This window comes from Acinonyx jubatus, chromosome B1, assembly GCF_027475565.1.
Source record: "Acinonyx jubatus isolate Ajub_Pintada_27869175 chromosome B1, VMU_Ajub_asm_v1.0, whole genome shotgun sequence".
NCBI lineage: Eukaryota > Metazoa > Chordata > Mammalia > Carnivora > Felidae > Acinonyx > Acinonyx jubatus.
Window position 1 is genome coordinate 27,358,535 of NC_069382.1, and position 15,450 is coordinate 27,373,984.

At 38.5% G+C, this 15,450-nt stretch overlaps 1 protein-coding gene and 1 pseudogene across 16 annotated transcripts in view; one reads left to right on the forward strand and one right to left on the reverse strand.

Moving 5' to 3' along the window:
• Positions 1-15,450, forward strand: part of RBPMS (RNA binding protein, mRNA processing factor) — a 175,430-nt gene that overhangs the window by 53,235 nt on the left and 106,745 nt on the right. The window contains exons 1-2 of one of the 16 annotated variants that reach the window (XR_008295904.1): positions 14,542-15,107; positions 15,266-15,320. The exons of 14 other annotated variants lie outside the window; for them this stretch is intronic. The gene's annotated coding sequence lies outside the window, so the exon portion shown is untranslated. Of the gene's footprint in view, positions 1-3,374; positions 5,829-14,541; positions 15,108-15,265; positions 15,321-15,450 lie in introns of those variants that run through there. One more of the 16 variants, XR_003426677.2, reaches the window with a different exon arrangement.
• LOC106966585 (hypoxanthine-guanine phosphoribosyltransferase-like) lies at positions 2,558-3,482 on the reverse strand (annotated as a pseudogene).

Here is a 15,450-nt window from a genome sequence, read left to right on the forward strand (position 1 = left end):
ATTTACATTTAGTTACACTCTAAGTCAACTAGGATGTCCTGTTTAGAAGCAGGGCTCCAAACCTTGTTAAAGAACAGTTTATCTTGCTTTTAAACAAATGGAGGTATTACAAGAGACGCAGATGGAAAGCAAGTTGCCACATCAAAATAAATTAAGGCATGGTTTCCTTCTCCCAAATAACTTTCCTCTTAAAACAACAGGTAGGAGAATGGGTTAAAATTACAAAATTTAGATTGTTCTGTCTAGTCACTTTACAATCAGGAAGTATGAGGACTAGTCAGTGTTTTAATATTTGTTTAAAAATACACTGCTTTAAAAGCCCTGGAGGTAGAATATTCAATCCCTTGTATGGTAGTTCCTAAGAAATATTAATTAAACAGTTCAGCATGAAATGAATTTATAGATGGACAACTTTGGGATTAATATTCTCTTCCAGGTATCCTTATTTTAGTCTGGTGGCAACTCTGGATGGTTACAACTCTGGATGGTTACAAACTCTGTTTGCTTTTATTCCCTAACACCCAGAACTAGACTTTGAGGAGGAAGGTAGGGCAGACACTGTGGGTGGCCACTGCAGGTAGGGGCTAGAGAATGAGCAGAACCCCATGCCCATACCTGTGATGTTGGCTGGGAAGTCCCAGGTGGCCAGTGAATGGTAGCTTTTGGTAGTTTCTTTCCACCCAGCTGAGATCTTCAGTCCCAGTTCCTGCCTTGGGATTTGTGGTACTTGGATTATAGAAGTCATCGCATAAAATTCTGCATAATATTTCCAGAACTGCAGTACTATGAAAAAATAACAGGGGGTTATAAATGCTGGCTGGCATGGCCTTCTGTAACAACATGGGTAAGTGTAGCTATTAATTGGTCTGTCACTTATGGTTTGATTTGGTTTCTCATTGCCTGAAAGCAGTAAAAATGTTTTCTTAAACTGAGGGAAAACATTTCATTTAAAAATAGAAAAACTTTGGAGTGAAGTTATTTTTCCTTAGCCTTTTATGATACTCCCTGATGAAAGGCAGGTGTATTTCTTTAGCAAAAACCCTACTGCATATATTAAAATGAGTAGAAAACGTCAATAAGTATGGTAACTAGCCAGCATTTTAATATTTGTTTAAAAGTAGAGTGTTTTAAAAGCCCTGGAGGTAGAGTAATCACTTGCATGCCAAAAGAAATGTTGGGGTCTTGAACAGGCCCTGGGTGCCTATAACATAGCAGGTTTTTTTCATAACCTGTTCTGTAACAGAAGTAGGCAGGCCACAACACGTTTCACTGGCTTGGGCTCCTGAAGTCTTTAGATTTACACCTGCCGTCCCAGTGCCTTAAGCCTCAGGAGATTTCTTTTTCATACTTTCCTAACCTTCTGTCTGATAAACTTCACTTATAAAATGATGTAGATCAGGTATTCTGCCACTGACACAGGGTCTGTACTCCTGGGGTTTTATTGATTAGGCAAGACGGAAATGTCTCTGATTATTTAGTGGGTGTTTTTGGTATAGGTTGTGTGAAGGTTGTCTGTCAAGCAAAGCAAGAATGCCTTGTGCAGGAACTAAGTTAAGATTCTGATAGATGTAGATTATTATCTCCCCCTCCCCCAAACAGTTTTCTCTTTGGAAATAGTTCTCATTATTTCAGCCTCTCTAGAGGTGTGAATGAGGCTAGTGTCTTTTCTCAGGGAAAACTGCCATTTTACAAAAGTGTCCCAACAAGAAACAGTCTGTTGGTGATGGGTGTATATGATGAGAATGAAGAACAAGTGAGAGACTGGGGATTTCTGTGGCTTTTGGGGTCTAATTTTATTTCTGGAGATATTTAACCCACTTGTTTTTCAATTGTTTAATATTTATTTTTATTTTGAGGGGGGGCGGGGAGAGAGAGAGAGAGAGAGAGAGAGAGAATGAATATGAATCCCAAGCAAGCTCTGCGCCATCAGCATAGAGCCTGACCCAGGGCTCAATCATGACCTGAGTTGAAATCAAGAGTCAGTTAACCAACTGAGCCACCCAGGTGCCCCTATTATTTTAATTTTTAAAAGTTCATTTATTTATTTATTTTTTAAAGAGACAGCCTTTATTGTAAGGAGTTTTACACTGAACAATTCAAAATGTGGTAAAGTTTTCTGGAATTTGCTGATTTGTATTTCAAAGAACTGTTGACAAAGATTCACCAGAAATCATCTGAACAAGTGAGAAAATACAGTTGATACTATTGAAACAGTAAAATAATTCCAGGACGTATGGCTTATCCAAATCAACGATACCTTAGATGCTGTCACTGATAGGAAAACTGACTGTTTCTTCCTCTTCTAAATACACAGTAGTATAATTACCAATATTCAGTCACTTCTGTTCTTTCCTGAATGTATAAAAATTAAAATACCAATTAAAAAACTAATATATCTTCTCTTTAAATGTTTCTTACAGATACAATTTCATCATTTTCATTCAATAGTGGTGTGGTTTAAGAGATTTTTCATTCACAAGTCAAACAGTCCACTCAAAGGGAACTGATAGTCTATATGCTCATAGTGCAAATAAAGACTTCAGAATGCAGCAACTGACATTTCTAAAATACAAAACAGGTAAAATCCTTAGGAGATACATGCAAAAAGCTCTACTGGGCAGCTGGCCACAGAACTAGAACATGGGACTGGTGATTCCAAGGGGACTCCAGGTGCTTCCAAACTCAACTTGAAATCTCATCTTAGGGTTTGTATTTTGCTTTTCCAGTTTCACTAGTGACACAAATGTGATTCGAGTCACTGAAGTATTCATTGTAGTCAAGGGCATATCCTACGACAAACTTGTCTGGGATTTCAAATCCAACGTCTGGTTTATAGCCAACACTTTTCGAGGTGTCCTCTTCACCAGCAAGCTTGCAACCTTGACCATCTTTGGATTATGCTGCTTGACCATGGAGAGCAAGGAAGGTTTGCATTGTTTTGCCAGTATCAATTATATCCTCAACAATCAAGACATTCTTTCCAGTTAACATTGAGAGATCGTCTCCACCAATTACTTTTATGTCCCCTGTTGACCGGTCATTATAGTAGCTCTTCAGTCTGATGAAATCTATAGTCATAGGAATGGATCCATCATTATTTCTGTTCCGTGCTTTGATATAATCCAGCAGGTCAGCAAAGAATTTATAGCCCCCCTTGAGCACACAGAGGGCTACGATGTGATGGCCACCCATCTCCTTCAACATGTCTCGGGCAAGACGCTCAGTCCTGTCCATAACTAGTCCATGAGAAATAAACACCTTTCCCAAACCCTCAGCGTAATGATGAGGTATACAAAATAAATCTAGGTCATAACGTGGTTCATCATCACTAATCACGACGCTGGGGCTGTGGGTCGCTATAACAGAGCCGATGGGCACACGTGCTGAGGGCAGCCAGAGGAGGAGCAAAAAGTTCATCTTTTGAGAGAGAACTCGTGCATGGGGGAGGGGCAAAGAGAGAGCTCTGCAGGCTTTACACTATCAGCAAGGAGACTGATGCGGGGCTCAAACTCGTGAAACCTGACACCATGACCTGAGCCTAAACCAAGAGTTGGACAGTTAACCAGCTAAGCCAGCCAGGTGCCCCACACCCTTTTGTTTTTAAAAGTCAAATTGTTAGTTAATACTACAAATCTCTCCCGTCTTCTGGGGACTGCAGAATGGTTTGCTGGGTGCAGTGTTGATTTGGGAATGGTCATTAATCTGGAACCACTATACGGTTGTTCCGTGTTTCTTTTTCATCATTGTTTTAGTTATAGTATTTCTAACTTTCTCACATGTTACATCTCTGCTCAGCAACTTTCAGGAATGAAGCAGTGGTCAAAGGTTATTAGTACTAGCATATAGAACTTATAATTCCTTCTCAGTGCTTTTTCCTTCATATCACTCTACCTTACTCTTTTCTTTTTAATTTTAATTCCAGTATAGTTAACATACAGTGTTACTTAATTTTATTTATTTACTTATTTATTTTAATGTTTATTCATATTGAGAGAGCAGAGCATGAGCATGGGAGGGGTAGAGAGAGGAGACACAGAATCTGAAGCAGGCTTCAGGCTCCGAGTTGTCAGCACAGAGCCTGATGTGGGGCTTGAACTCAAAAACCGTGAGATCTGCGCCGAGGTCAGACACAACCGACTGAGCCACCCAGGTGCCCCAAAGTGTTACATTAATTTTAGGTGTACGTTGTGGTGCTCTACCTTCCCCTTTTGTGAGTTGCCTCAACAAGGTTACATTTCTGCTAACTCACTATAGGTTGAACTTAAGAGGAAGGTGATGATTATAATGTATTGTACAGTCGTCAGTGCTTAGCTATGAAAAGTATGAGTGTCCCACAGAGGCCTGTTACCTCTATTCAGAGGTGGCCAAGAAACTAAGGTCCGTCAAGTCCAGCCAATGGGAAAGCAGGACAGAATGACTAATTCATGTTTGATGTGTGGACATGATTGTAACTGGGCATTACCATTGACAGGCATCCAAACCATAGTAAACAAAATACTAGCTATCATGCAGAGAAGAGATAGGGAGTTGCTAGGTTAGAGTACACATTCATCACTGGCATTTTGTCCAGATACTAGATGAACAGGACTGTTGGCATCTAAATTTATTAGCTCTCCCCACCTCTACTCACAAGAATTTTCTGTTTTCTGTTAGTGCATAGATATGATACGTTTTTTCATTTCCTTCTGTATAGTTCCTGTAATTCTGTCATCTTTGACTTCTGTGATGATGCTGGGTAAAGATGCCAAATGGTTTTTGTGCCTCCTATTTCTGCCAGTCAACAGGATGTTTATAGTATTTACTGTGGGACATACACCAGGACAAATAGCTTTTAGCATCAAACAATCATTTGTTATATCAGACTGCATGACGTTGGCTCCTGGCATTTGTTTGTATCATATGAGGGATACTTAGCTTTTTATATAGAAATTGTCCTTTTCATACTTAATAGTTATTCGTTAATTAAAACTTTAAAATCTCTTCCTCTCCAAAATGTCAGTGTCTTACAACTTTTAGGGAAAATTATGAGTACTGTTCTTAACAAGTATCTCATACTGTCTTCTAATCTTTGTGACTTTTCTAGTAGTATTTCTCAGTGTGGGTTCTATGCAGTGCCTATAGCAGTATACTCTAAAGCCCTTGCTAAGATTGCAGCCTCCAAGGTCTTGTTCTTTCTTAATCAGAATATCCAGGAATGAAGACCAAGGATCTTCATTTTAAGTAATCGTGTTGTCCCTGTCATCCTTAGGCACATTTAAGTTTGGGTGATCCTTCCCGTAGAAATTTTCTAGCGTGGTCTGTGGACCTGGCAGCTAGCTAGAAATGTAGAATCTCAGGCCCCACTCTAGATCTGCTGAATCAGTCTACATTTTAACAAATTTCTATGTGACAAATTTGAATACTGATTTACCACTTCTTACAAGTAGTAAATTCTCATTAATCACTCCTTGCCTATTGGCTCGTTGATCTGCTTCTCAGATAGGTACTTAAAACACCCGCAAACTTTTAACATCTCAAATTTAGGGAGTGTCTCAGGAGAATTACTCTCAATATTTTCAATAAAGGATCATAGTAAAACTTCATTGTGTCACTAGTTTAAGCACAGCTTGAGTGATTTCCTCCTAAATAAATGCAGGAGTACCTCATAAAATATAATTGCAAATCTGTTTCTCAGACAAAAGGGTCTGATTCTTCTCTGCCTGTGTGAAATTCACTCTGGGTCTGGCTCAAAGACCTCTGCTCCAAGATCAAGCAATGCCTTCGCAACAGGCCCTATGGCATTTGGCAGTGAGAAGCTTTCAGGGGCCACAACCTCATCTCAGTTGGGAGTAAGTATAATTGAATGTCGTTTGTATGTTCTTTTAAAACTAGAAAACCTTCCTGTGGATTTGGTGATGTGTTATATTATGTTTCCCAAATATGTCCGATCAGGAAAATCATCTGTTGCTTGTTAAAAATTCAGGCTCCTAAGCCTGAATCAGAATTTCAGGAGGTAAGATCTATTTTCTGACCAACAGTCTGGGCTTTCTTGCGATCAGGCATATGTAAGAAACACTGAATTATGTGACCTATTCTCCGGAAGATTAGCTTTCTGATTATATTTTTTGGAGCTCTTAATAGCCTCCCTTTTGGTTTTCTTGAACATATAGTGCCCTGAGAGCATGAGAGAAGCAGTTCAGGATTGTGAGTTTAATATTACTGAAAATCGGAAATGGAGATAACTAAGTACTGTATAATAGTGTCTGTCAGGGATTTAACAGTACTTGATTAGTTCTTTCATGCTTTCTATATTCCTTTGAAAATGCCTTAAAGATGGTCAGTAGTATGTCCATTCTACCTGTGGAGAGAGGAGAGATAGATCTAACTAAGGTGGTGAAGTAACAAGCATCTAGGAGTGTTTGAGGAGTGTGTGCTTGGCAAGCATCTGTGGAGGGAAAGGGGTGGGGTTAAACTTGGCATTTGCCATCTCTTATCGAAGAACCTCACGTTTAAAACTTGAATGTGCTTTAACCTCAGAGGTGAAACTTCCAAATACTTACTATTTAGAGAAATGGTGCTCCCTTTTCCTTGTAGTTAAACACTTCATGGGCCATCTTTTCTGAACTTCGCAGAAGAAACCTGGTTTTTAATTTTTGTTTGTTTGTTTTGAGAGTGACAGAGACAGCGTGAGTGGGGGGGAGGGGCAGAGAGAAAGGGAGAGATCGAGAATCCCAAGCAGCATGGAGCTCGATGCAGGGATCGAACTCAAGAAACTGTGAGATCATGACCTGAGCTGAAACCAAGAATCAGATGCTTAACTGACTGATCCACCCAGGGGCCCCAGAAACCTGGTTTTTAGAAAGAAACAAAATTGACCTCTAATTTAGGATTAGAGTCCTCCTTTTATCTTGAACATTAAGACAAAAAGGTAATACTTAAGAAACAGTCTTAGAAACCACTAAATCTGTTATTTGTGTAAAACTATGATTAAATTAAGTAATGTTACCTAGTTTGGGATCTCAAATTCTTATATTTTATAAATCATTTTATGGTTTAAAATTTGTTTTTTAATTTTTTTTAATGTTTATTTATTTTTGACAGAAAGACAGAGCATGAGCAGGGGAGGAGCAGAGAGAGAGAGAGGGAGACACAGAATCCAAAGCAGGCTCTAGGCTCTGAGCTCTCAGCACAGAGCCTGATGCGGGGCTCAAACTCACAGACCGCAAGATCATGACCTGAGCTTAATTTGGACGCTCAACTGACTGAGCCACCCAGGCGCCCCTCTTTTTTTTTTTTTTTTTTAATGTTTTTATTAAAAAAATAAAATGTTTTTATTAAAAAAAGAGCATGAGCCAGGGGAGGGATAGAGAGAGAGGGAGACAGAATCTGAAGCAGGCTCCAGACTCTGAGCTGTCAGCACAGAGCCCGACGCGGGGCTCCAACTCACAGACTGTGACAGATCGTGACCTGAGCTGAAGTTGGATGCTTAACCAACTGAGCCACCCAGGTGCCCCTGGTTTTAAGTTCTTAATTGTTTGGTTTTTTTTTTTTTTTTTACGTTTATTTATTTTTGAGACAGAGAGAGACAGAGCATGAATGGGGGAGGGTCAGAGAGAGAGGGAGACACAGAATCTGAAACAGGCTCCAGGCTCTGAGCTGTCAGCACAGAGCCTGATGCGGGGCTCGAACTCACTACCCCAGATCATTACCTGAGCCAAAGTCCCACGCTTAACCAACTGAGCCACACAGGTGCCCCTTAATTGTTTTTAATGGATAGATAAAAAGGGAGCCTTTTCCTCTTAGGATTAAAACCTGACCTTTCTATGCAATAATTTAAATACTACCCAATTATGACTTTCTCCAGGATGAGTGTATCATTCTTAAATGTCAGATGCAGGAGGAAACTTAGATCCCTAATCTAAGGAGATTTAGATCCCTAATTCAAGATTATAGTGATAGGTGAATAAGATATGGTATCTGCTCTCAAGGAATTTATGGTTTAATTGGGAAGGACTTAACTAAAGCCCATGAAGCAGTTTGGGAACAGAATGAGACACATGACTGTGGTACAGCAGTGCAACAGGAGTTCAAAGAAGGAAGGAGAGAATTGGAGCACTTGCAAGAAACCTCCTTCCTTGGCAAAAGAGAAGACTTGATTTGGGCTTCTAAGTCCAGAAGTAAGCTTTCTACACAAGTGAAGAATGAGTATGAAAGAAAAGGCTCTTAGCCTAGAATTAAGCAAGGTGTGGTGTTAAGATTGACCCATTAGAGCCCAGGGAAGAAAAGTGGCAGAAGAGAAGGGAATCATATTTATGGAATGTTTATGTGGTGAGAGGAAACCTATTTTGTTAGTAGTGCTGATTGTGAAGTCAGAAAAACAATAGTTCTGTTATAGTCTTTTCTAAAATCTTGTGTGTGTGTATGTATATACATTTATTCTGTTTTTTAGAAATTTTTGAGCCATAAGGTGACTGCAGATAAAACCTAAAATTTTTGATGAACGGTATACTTTCCACCGCAGATTAAGACATGTGGAAGAAAATAAATGATGCTTGTGCTAGCCTTAGAGGGTCATCTAAAGGTTATGGGCCAGTTGTCTAAGCACTGCTTACAGCTGGATGGTGTCAGAGGGAGGAGGGTATGAGGTTAGGGTTCCATAGTCCTCTTGCCTGGGCTCATAGTACCTGTGATACAATTTCAGGTAGCAAAAAAAAAAAAAAAAAAAAAAAATCATATGTGGCATTAACCATACTAAAAAGATTTTTTTTTAAGTCATGGGTATATTGTAGTTTGGTATATACATACATTGTCTTGGATTTCTGGTGAGGTTTTATATTCTGTTGTATTCAGAACATAGGGAAATTCTTCCATGAGGCGCCAAATAAATTACACTTTGATAAATAGCTTAGGAGAATAGCCATTTGGAAGCACAATTGAGAAGTTTTGGCAAAACAGCAGCATATCTGGGATGTTGGTTGTATCTTTATTTGGTCATATTAGAGCACAGACTCTCTGGAACTATGATAACTGTTTTAGATGTGCATATCTGAGTCTGTATTCTGGCTAGAGCTGGGCTGGCACAACCAGGTTCTAGGGAGATCACCGACAGGTTGAGTCCTGTCCACTCTGAACAATCCTTCACATGCCCCAAGTTCTCTGACAATCTTGAGAATTTTTCCTCAGTTGGAAAGGAACAGTTTTGGAAACTGCCTTAGCTGTTTGAAATTCACAAAATGGAAAATAATGAGCTGGTTTCTGTACAATGCACTGGTTTGTGCTCCTTACAAGTACTTTATGTCACAGGTGCATACCATGTTAAACTTGGAAAGGAATTCCAGGTTCCTGAAAGGGAGTGAAAGTGGTAGAGGTAGTGTGAATAACAGAATTTCACTCTGGAAATCCACTATTAATAATGAAATATTTGTCTTTGATGATACGCAGTTTGCGCAGTGGTCGTGTTATTTATTTATTTACTTACTTATTTAATGTTTATTTTTGAGAGAGATAGAATGCAACCAGGGGAGGGGCAGAGAGAGAGAGAGAGAGAGAGAGAGAGAGAGAGAGAGAGAGAGAGAGAGAATATGAATCTGAAACAGGCTCCAGACTCCAAGCTGTCAGCACAGAGCCTGATGGGGGGCTCGAACTCATGAGCTATGAGATCGATCATGACCTGAACTGAAGTTGGATTCTTAACCAACTGAGCCACCCAGCTGCCCCATGGTTTTTATTTAATAGCTACTTTTAGAATACTGTTTATTATGGGTAACTTTTCAGAGTCTCTTCAGCTGGCTAAATGAAGTCCTCTAAGTTTTTGGATTTGAATAATTTCATTCTTTAGTGTTTACCCCATCAGCAAGAAGTGTTAACTAGATAGCAGTGGAAGGACTCTGTTTACTTATTTAACAAAGACTTGTATAATGTGTCAGGTACTTTTCTAAATGCTTTACAAATAAATAGTCACTTATTTAAACCTCTTAGCAACCTTATGAGATAAGTTTTATTATATCTCCCATTTTATAGATGAGGAAACTGAGTCTCTGTTTAGTTTGTAAGTTGTCTAAGATTATTCAGATAATAGACATTGGAGCTGGGATTCAAATCCAGGCAATCTGGCTCTGGAGTTTGTGTGCTTAAAATACTGTGCTCTGTTAGCGCACATAGATTTAATCATGACCATTAGGTCAGTGTTTGTGATAACTGACTGCACATCAGTAGCTCTTTAGCCCATTTATCTTGCTTTGTGCTGACAGCTCTGCTGAATTCTTGAAACGTGTGGTTTACGATGTCTCTATGTTTTATTACATGAATCATAAATAAAAAATACAATTTAAGTATACATAAATATCTAGTGAAATGTGTACATTTCAATGGCTTGATTGAAAAGTTCTCAGTGGCAAGAACTAGGTCTTCTTGACTGATGTCCTTTGATTCTGGTAATGCCTTTACCAAAAACCCATCCTTTCACTGGACCTATGGAGTCGGAATGGAACCTGGAGACGGACTGTTCTACACCTTCACTTTCTCAATAAGGAAAGGGAGGCTCAGGTCAGTGTCCAAGCCCTCAACAGCTAGTTTTGAAGCAGAGATGGGAATTAAACCACCAAGTTCAATTTAGTGGTATTTTCCTTCCATTACAGTAATTGAAAAGTTTGTGCTGTGGGAGTTCAGATTACATATCTAACATTTTTAAATAGTTTAGATCCATCTGTAAAGCATGTATTACTTTTGTTAATATAGGTTATTTCTCAGCTCCTCAAACCTCACTCATCATTTCTTTGTTTCTGACATTTGTTAGGTCTTTCATTGTACCTGACCAACACATACAGTTCTACTTAAAAATCCTGCCGAGTTTTCAGACGCCTGCGTCTATATACATAATTATACATACGCATAAGTAATATATTAACTTAATACTGACTTGATTCAAATGACCACATAAATGGTTTACAGACAGAGGCGGTTATCAAATTGAACAAATAGCGTCTCACTGGAAAGGTAGTTCCTATAGTAGGCTGTGGAATTATTAGTTGTGGCCTAAATACATTGAAGGTATTCTGGATTTGGAAATTCCTGTGATTGGAAAAGCTATGATAATCTAAAAGTGGAAGCTTACTCTTACTGGAAGAACACATTATAAGCACTGTGCTTTGCAGTGTTTGAAGAAAGTAACTAGTTTATGAATTACAGGAAGTAGCCAACTTAAAGTAGGTTGTATTCCAAATATTCGTGTGGTGTTTTAAATGCAAACAAGTATTGGCTGAATAAATTTTCACACAGAAACAGGTTTAGAAAAGTAGGTGGTTATTAAGAGAGCTTACCAAAGCCCTGTTCATACGGAATGTAGCCTGCATATATGTCTGTGTTCTCTGAACTTTCTGGGCTTGACCCTCTTAATCTTTTCCCTGATGATAGTTAAAATAGCAAATATATCAATTCAAAATAGTTTAATTTCCTGTATCATGTGAGATCTATCTTGAATGAGATATAATCAAAGTAGAACATAGCTAAGATATCATGTACTACAATAAAAGGTAGTGATTGAATACATCAAGAAAATTGTAATTTGAGTACAACACACTTCCTTTAAGAGTTGCATTTTTTTATATATATTATAAATATGTACATTATATATATATACAATAAATGTATATATTATATATATATAATAAATGTATATATATATAAATATAATCTTGCCACTTAAAAAATCAATGAAGAAAAGACCAGTCTTCTGATAGAGCTTGGAAATGCAAAGGAATTTATAACTATATAGTTTCACATCCTAGTTTTACCAGCTGATATAAATGTCTTGATTAATGTTTATGTAATTATTTGTCAGGTTTGTCAGGCTTTTTTTTTTTTTTTTAATGTTTATTTTTGAGAGCGAGAGCAAAGGGGGACGGGGCAGAGAGAGAGGGACAGAGGATCCGAAGCAGGCTCAGCACTGAGAACAGTGAGCCAGATATGGGGCTCAGACTCCTGAACTATGAGATCATGACCTGAACCAAAGTCGGACACTCAACAGACTAAGCCACCCAGGTGCCCCGTTTGTGTTAGTTTTTTTAAGTATATAGTGTAAACTTTTAGATGATTGGAAGTTCATATACTATAAGAAGTAATACAGAGAGATCCTGTGTGCCTTTTCCCTAATGATAACATCTTGTAAAACATCTTGTAGCACAATATCCCAATCAGGAAATTCACATTGATAGAATCCACTCATTTTCTTAAGATTTCCCCAGTTTTGTGTGTGTGGTGTCCTATGTAATTTTATCACATGTGCAGGTGTGTGTATCCACCACCACCGTATTTAAGATTATATAGATTAGCCCCGTTACCACAGGGAATCCTTGTCATTCATGAAACTGTGTATCCCCCTCCACCTCTTAATCCTCCTTTGTCCTTAACTCTTGCAAACTCATTTGCTTTTCATCTCTGTAATTTCATCATTTCAAGAATGTCCTATAAAAAGAATCAGGCAGTATGTAACCTTTAGGAATTGTTTTACTTTTTACTCAGCATAATTCCCTTGAGATTTATCTATGTTTTTTTGTATTAATAGGTTATTGCTTTTTATTGCTGAGTGATATTCCATGGCAGAGGTATACCCGTTTGTTTAACCATTCACCCTTTAAAGGAGATCTGGCTTATTTGTTTGGTAATTATGAATCAAAGGTTTCCGAATATTTGTGTACGGGTTTTTGTGTGAACATAAATCTTCATTTCTCTCGGATAAAAAGACTCAAGAGTGCAATTGCTAGGTTGTATAGTAATTGCTTTTTTTTTTTTTTTTTGTAAGTTTATTTCTGAGAGAGTGTGCAAGTGCACTTGCAGGGGAGGAGCAGAGAGAGAGAGAGAGAGAGAGAGAGAATATCCCAAGGAGGCTCTCTGCTGACAGCATAGAGCCCAGCTTGGGGCTTGAACTCAAAAACTATGAGATCATGACCTAGCTGAAATAAGAGACGCTAACTGACTGGGCCACCCAGGCACACACCGGTAATTGTATTTTTTGATAAGAAACTGCCAAACTGTTTGCTAGACTGTGATTGTACCTTTTTATATTCCTGCCAGCAGTGTATCTAAGATGTAGGGTTTCTTCACATCCTTTCCAACGTTGGTATTCTCTTTATTTTTGTATCCGATGAGAGGATTCAATCCAGGATGAATGTTAAGCAAGTGGATGATTTAATGAATTTTGGATACTAATCGAATGTATAATGTAGCTAAAATATTGTATACAATAAAAAGTAGTGATTAAACAAATCAGAAATGTTCTCAAATTGAGTAAAGTATACTTTTCATGTACCTTGAATGATGCTACTTAATTCATACTTTCAGTTTCCAGTAAAAGTAGGTAGGAAGAGGGCAGATGTTGTTATGTCCAAATTAAAGATTTTAGAGATTGATAATTTGCCTAATATCACTTCAAAATTTGTTTTCTCCTTGATAGGAATACTTAAACCATTAACCTTGATACTTCTTAAAATCTTTAATAGAACAAAAAGAGATTTCTCCTTCCTTCTTTGTTTAACACTTGTCACATGAGGAAGTAGGAGTTGAGGATGCATGACCAACCGGGGGATAGGGCGCTGGCCAGAGCGGAATTTGCTCCTGGCCTTCTAAAGAGGTAGAGAGATGGTAATAAAAGGGACTCTAAGTCACACTTTTGAGGTTCATATTGTGGAAAATACATAAGCATGTTACTTCATTTTACTGTGCAAACTTTTTACCTTTCGCCCATTTTAAGCCTGTGTATAACAGTTGCATGATAATATTATCAGTTGCAGCCTCTCTTAGGATTGATTTGCCTTTGGAGCGTAAAAATGCATCTTCTTTTGAGTGGTGTAAGCTACTTTAATACAGATAAAATTTTCTGAGTCCTTACTGTGAACCTGGTACTGAACTTGAGGCATTTCACTTCCTATTAATTTATTTAATCCTTCCAGCAAGTTTGTTAAGAAATTACCCCAGAATTTAATGGTTTAAACATTTGTTATTTCACAGTTTCTAAGGGTCAGGAATTTAGGAGAAGCTATGGTAGGTGGATCTAGCTCATGTTCTCTTGAGGATACAGTCAGGACATTGTTAGCTGGGGACTGCAGTCATAAGAATCATTGACTGGGGCTGGAAGGTCTTCCAAGATGGCCACATCACATGGCTTTTGACCAGAGGCCTCTCAGTTCCTATCACATGCACACATTTATGTATCCAGTTTCCTGTCTAGGCGAATTCAAACTCTAAATTTTTCTCCATGTTGTCTCTTGAGTATCAGTATGACATGGCAGCTGGCTTCCCCCAGAGCAAATGATCCAAGAGGGCCTGCTTCTGTTGAAGAAGCCACAATGCCTTGTTTGACCCAGTGTTTGAAGTTAACAGACTACATGCTACATGCTAACTACATGCTATCACTTCTGCTGTATTCTGTTCATTAGAGGTGAGTCACTAAGTGAAGCCCACACTGAAGGGGAGGAGAATCCAGCTTCACCTCTTGAATGGAAGAGTACAAAAAATGCTGTGGACATATTTAAAAACTGCCACAAGTAGGTACCATTGTTGTCTCTCGTTCCCAGATGAGGAAATTTCTGAATGGACAGATGAAGGTTCATAGCTAGTGAGTTGCAGAACTGGGATTTGAATCCCAGCGGTGTGGTTCCACATAAGTGCTTATTATTTATTGTTCTAGTACATATCCTCTTTACTGTCTTGAGTGCTTATCCTGTTGAATGTGTATAAAAATCACAACTTTATTTCCTCATATTCCTCCATATCTGGATGTTCATAAATTATGTGGCTCTCTCTTATGCCTCATTCCTAGTACTGTGACTCAGTTTCACATTTGCTCATTTAGTTCCTTATACAAATACTTGGCACCTACTGTTAAGTACTAGGATGCTCACCACTAGCATATGGGGAAGAACATTCAGTTTGAAGGTGAACTGACCTGGCATCGAAGAATTTGAAGTATATATGGAGTCATTTCTCACAACTACACATGGGGAAACCAACTTTTTCCCACAGCTTTCTAGTTCGTTAGAACTGTGGTGCATTATGGATGGTTATTAAGAGTGCGCTGCACACTGAAGTTCACAGTGGGATCAAGTTCCTCAAATGAACTTTATCCACTTAAGGTAAAAAACAAATCTTTTACAGCCCTGGGCAGTGTTGGGACCATAGCCCCTGATTCTGAATTTTTTTTCAGGTACTTTATGTGACTACAAAAAACTGCTTGGGATAGCTTTTTCTGTATAGCTGGGAGAGGTGGAATGACTTTTATTTTGTGAAGCAGATCTGTTCAGTCACCTGAACTATGCAGAAGGAGAAAGAAAGGGCTTGAGATTTGGGTAAGCTCTTCTTCTGTTTGTACTTCATTTTGTCAGTGCATGGAAAAGGCTGTATGCGGATAGCCCAGATAATCTTTCGGACATTCAACTTCATCGTACTCTATAGGATTAAAATCCTAAGGGCAAGTGC